Source organism: Cynoglossus semilaevis, chromosome 19 (assembly GCF_000523025.1).
Source record: "Cynoglossus semilaevis isolate Cse_v1.0 chromosome 19, Cse_v1.0, whole genome shotgun sequence".
Taxonomy (NCBI): Eukaryota; Metazoa; Chordata; class Actinopteri; order Pleuronectiformes; family Cynoglossidae; genus Cynoglossus; species Cynoglossus semilaevis.
In genome coordinates this window covers 17,220,598-17,225,594 of record NC_024325.1, presented here as the reverse complement: position 1 = coordinate 17,225,594, position 4,997 = coordinate 17,220,598, and the positions used below count along the sequence as shown (strand labels likewise).

The window sequence follows — 4,997 nt, the reverse complement described above, 5'->3', positions numbered from 1 at the left end:
CTCAGTCCTGGTGGTCTCAGTCCTGGTGGTCTCACCTCCTCCGGCCGTCCGTGTGTAGACCGGTAAAGTTCTGGCCACCTTCTTCAGGATCTCCTGCTGCCTCTCGGCTCGTTCTTCTCGCTCAAACGCTTCCTTTTCTGCCCGGGGCAAACAAAACTGAGGGCAGGAGAAAACAGAGCGATTCGGTCGAAGGAAACGGTGTTTCATCATGTGATAAAAGAAAAGTCCGATTCCTGTTGCATCAACAGTAGAGATGGAACGACGCATCGTGAACCGGGTGAAAATCTGTGACAATTCTCATCGGTTAAATTAAAAAAATGATTCACGGAATAAGGAGTCACTGGTCATACCATGACACTACACACTCTAGAACAGTAGGTGGCAGTATGCGCCTGTTTGTGACCCACTTTTAAACCCAGACGTGGGGTGCCTACGACTAATCGACGTGACTCACGGCCTTTGACGGAGTGGCCGGTGTGGACCAGATGGTTTTCCAGTAGGACCATAAAAAGATGAAGATGAAGACGTGAAAGATGATCAAGTAGCTGACTGTAACGACAAAAACAAAAACTGGTTTTTAGTTTGTGAGAAAAAAAAAAATCTTTAAAAACCAAACAGATTCTCACCTCGTTCTGCGTCAGTCTGGATTGTATCTGGAAAAAGGACAAAAAAACACAATAATAATTTAAAAAAATAATAATAATAAAAAATCACAGAGCAGTAGAACCTGACACATGGTTGTCGGTTCACTTCCCTTCTGATTTCTAACGTGCTCAGTTTCTACAGGGTCTCAGTCACACAAACACCTTCAGCCTAGTGTTGAGTCTGTGGTACTGCGGGTCAGAGCTTTGGTCTCAGAGACCCCCTGGTTGTACAGTAGCACTTGTGGAACCGATGGTTCTCTGAGTGAACAGACTGGCACACTGACAATAAGTACTGGGTGGAGAGAGAACAGCGCTCACGACAGAGGAGGCGCCGGAGAGGAAACAATCAGTCACAATGTGGCAGCAGCCTGGCACAGCCAGCGGGGGGCGGTGGGGGTGGGGTCCGACCCCGGACAGACCAGGGTTGTTACATCAGCAGGGACGTCCCTGGTCCGAGCAGTCAGTCGGTCACAGAGTCAGTCAGTCAGTCAGTCGGTCACAGTGTGACACAGTGTGACCGACTGAACAATACGACTGTCTCTGCCTGTAGACACGCTGTGATCCAGTCCCACTAATCCATTATCACACAGGAACAAGACTTGACTTTTATGACCATCATGTGACATCAAACCAACCTCAGGACTAACTAACCCGTTAACTAAGGCTGTGATTATTCATACGGCCTGTTGATTAATTAGTTACTAGTTATTATTTTTAGAGAAGACGTTTCTAAAATGTTATATTTGTGGTTAATTCTCTAAAAACTCTGATATATTTTTTTGTTAATGTCACAGAGCAAATACACAACAAAACATTTAAAAAACAACACATTAATTATTTTACTCAAAAAACTCAAAACAAAACTCACTAATTTGATTGACAGCTACTAATTTATTTGATTTCATTTCTGTTCTTTCTTCTTCTGTAACGGTTGAATTGATTTCATCTGAGTTCATCTGACTTTTTCATCTGAGAACACAACAACTCTGTGTTGTTTGGAACAATAATAATGGTTGAGTTTTTCATTATTTTTGGGACTAAACTCATTATTTGCATTAAATATTTAGAAAAAAACTTTTTTCAGATTTTTTTTTGTTGGAGAAAATATTAACCGGTGAATAACACAGTAGTTACATTCTTTTTCATTTTTAAATTTTTTTATAGATCATAAGTTTATACAATATCCGGTACAATTTTTCACAATAACCGCTCGATGTTTTTTCGTGTTTTACGATATTATGACGTTTATTACCCTGTCGTTTTAGACTCAACTTACTGAAGTCTTTTAACTCGAACACATTCTTACATGTTAGGATAAAATAACATTTTTACAGCTGGATTTAACAGTTACTAAAATAAATTAAAAAAACAACCCAACAACAACAACATTCGAGCACCTGTAACAGACCAGGATATGATGATAACTCCAACTCCCAGCAGATTAACTTGGCAACCGCGGATGCTGTCAACACACTCCCCCGGATCTGACCCAGTGAGACTGGGACAAAAAAACAACAACAATGTCGGTACTTACACACACACAGCTCCACCACGTAGGCGTAGTAGGACCAACCGACAACCAGGTGAATGAAGAACACAGGTATCCAGTTCAGAGCCCGTTTACAGCAGCGCAGTGCGTGAGAGGGCGCCATCTTTAATCCCGAGTGCGGAATAGTTCTCTGACGGCGACGTCACAACCCCCGAAGGACGCGTTGAGTGCCCCGCCCATGTCCAGCGATACGTCAACGTGGCTGCCATATTGGTCCGGTCACGAGCGGAACATTTTTATCCTCTTGATATTAAATGACGTCGAACAAATACATTAGAGCAGAAAGTAGTGCCAAGACGCTGCGGCATTTGAAGCCAACGTATTGATATTTATAAAAATGACTCCTTGGTTCATTAAGATTTAACTTCTTTAAAAACTTTAAGCGTTTTTACATGTAATTTTAAAAGCGTCAGGTTTTTATTCGGGACGGATACTGACGTACTGTGATAATGCTAATATCCACTGTGCTGTAGGTTACATTACTGTGGCTTTGCGGACGATGTCGCCCTCTAGCGGCTACTTACTGGAAACGCGCCAGAGTTGAGGATTTAGCAAACAAAATGGTAAGTTCTTCAGTAAGCAGCACAGCAGTATGACGTGTAGTACAAACACGTTACATGTAACAGTAGCTTTAACTCTGTTAATATTCCACAGTTGTGTAGTGATTCATATAAAGAGAGAAAAAGTAGGTTTGTCACAAGAATGTTAAAAATACCATTTATTGAAATCCACATTTCAATTTCATCCAAGTTCAAACAAGATTTTTTTTTACACATTCTTTGTTTAAAAACAGGAATATTATTTACCCCAATAATGTCCCTTATGTTCAGCCACAACCAGTGAAACATTGGCATTTAGCAAAGTTAAACTACTACTGTAAACACGGCTAAAATGAAGGTAGTCATGTGTTATGTTAAAGAGCTGTGTTTAATTCATACTTTAACATATTGTTTGTGATTCTTTGTGTTTTCACTACAGCACCACCTTCTGACCCTGGTGACAGTGGAGACCAGATCATAGTCACAGCCAACAGAAGACCAACACGTGGCTCCAGGGACTGAAGGTCAGAAATCCATCCATGTTTCATGTTCCGTCCTCACTTCCTTCTCCGTCCGTCCGTCCGTCCGTCTGTTCTCCGAGGCCCGGGCTGACCACCACAGTTCTTCAGCTGGCAGCTTTAGCATGCATAGAGGAACATAAAGCTTGCCAGTGAAGAACTGCAGTGTGTCAGCCATGTGGAGCAGAGAGAAGAACAGCTGAGGCTCAGGGACAGCTTGGTTTTTGGACGAACACATTCCTGCGGAGAGGAGAAGATGAAGAGGAAGAAGAGGAGATCTCTACACTTCCTTTTTAAACCTGCTGCGTGGGAACGAGGCGGCCTGCAGCCAGACTCACACACACACACACACACACACACACTTCAAGTCAGTGGGTGCAGTGAAGTCGCAGTGTGTGCGATCAGCTGTGAGTCGGTGAAATGAGCTGATATGTAAGGAATGACTGAGGAGACGTTTGGACGATCATGTGACTTCAGCAGCTCTGACACGACCAACAAACACAGACGCATAAATGAGGCTTTTCAATTTTGAAAGAAATTCGTTTTTTTTTTTTTTCAGATCACATTTCCAGAACCATCCGTCCTGAAGAGCCGTGATGTGACCTTTGATCCTGAGGTCGTCCTCCTGTGACATGATCAGATCACTGATCTGTGGCTCCAGGGACAGGAGACATTCCTGATGTTCTTCTCTGACACGTATCGTCCGTCAGTCAAGATTTCAGTCCGTTGTCACGGCCACGGTGATGTCACAGGACGGGACGGGAGACATTCATGAGCTGAAGACTGCAAAAAAAAAAAAATCAGACAGTGGTCAGTCATGGAACTTCACTGCAGTACGTCGAGATCTTCAGGAGTGGTGCAGAGCGCAGACTAGTGGTTACTGCCTGTTACTGTATGTGTGGATGAACAGACCAGAACCAACAGTGGAACCCGATCAGTCCCAGTCAGACGTCAGGTCTAGAACCATCCCAGATACCTCAGATACCCCGAGGTCCGCTCTCCACAGATCTCTCGACCAATCAGATGCAGTTACACAATCCATTGTTTCATCATCCAGTCAGAAGATGAGAACTGCTGACTCTGCAGCTTCTCTCAAAATGGCCGTCAGTCATCACCTGATCCTGGGTCAGATCAGTGGGTCATGGCAGATTATTTTAGCTCTTATAATTCTCCCTGAGGCTGAGGTCATTACCCATGATTCCCTGTTGGGCCAGGTTCTCTGCAGTCTGCAGCAGCTGTGGGCGGTCGTCGTGGTGAGTCTGTGACTTATGATTCCCTGTTGGGCCAGGTTCTCTGCAGTCTGCAGCAGCTGTGGGCGGTCGTCATGGTGAGTCTGTGACTTGGCAGACCTCCACCCCACCCTGCAGACCTCCACCCCACCCGGCAGACCTCCACCCCACCCTGCAGACCTCCACCACACCCTGCAGACCTCCACCACACCCTGCAGACCTCCACCACACCCTGCAGACCTCCACCCCACCCTGCAGACCTCCACTGCAGTCTGCAGACCATCGGAGCGTGTCCCCTGACCACAGACTGGCCACAGACTGACCACTGAGACCAACTTCAAACTGAATTAGTCATTCGTTCCATGGAGAGACCTGTTCACAGACGTGCAGTGTTGGGCCCTCGCCCCTCCTCTTGCCCCCCCAGCTCTTCTTCATCTTCTTCTGTCTCCCCTGACTCTCCGTCTTCTCCAAACTCTCCCTCTCTGAGATCAGACTGTCCTGCATTCCTGACATTCCAG

General features: G+C 45.2%; 1 long non-coding RNA gene and 1 pseudogene across 1 annotated transcript in view; both read right to left on the bottom strand.

The window, feature by feature from the left end:
• The window catches only part of LOC103395712 (palmitoyltransferase ZDHHC20-like), a 6,538-nt pseudogene extending 4,168 nt beyond the window's left edge, over positions 1–2,370 (bottom strand).
• A 528-nt stretch (positions 2,371–2,898) lies between these two features.
• Positions 2,899–4,997, bottom strand: part of LOC103395711 (uncharacterized) — a 4,442-nt gene continuing 2,343 nt past the window's right edge. Inside the window, exon 2 of the long non-coding RNA XR_523286.3 lies at positions 2,899–4,033. This is a non-coding gene — a long non-coding RNA (uncharacterized LOC103395711). The remainder of the gene's footprint in view (positions 4,034–4,997) is intronic.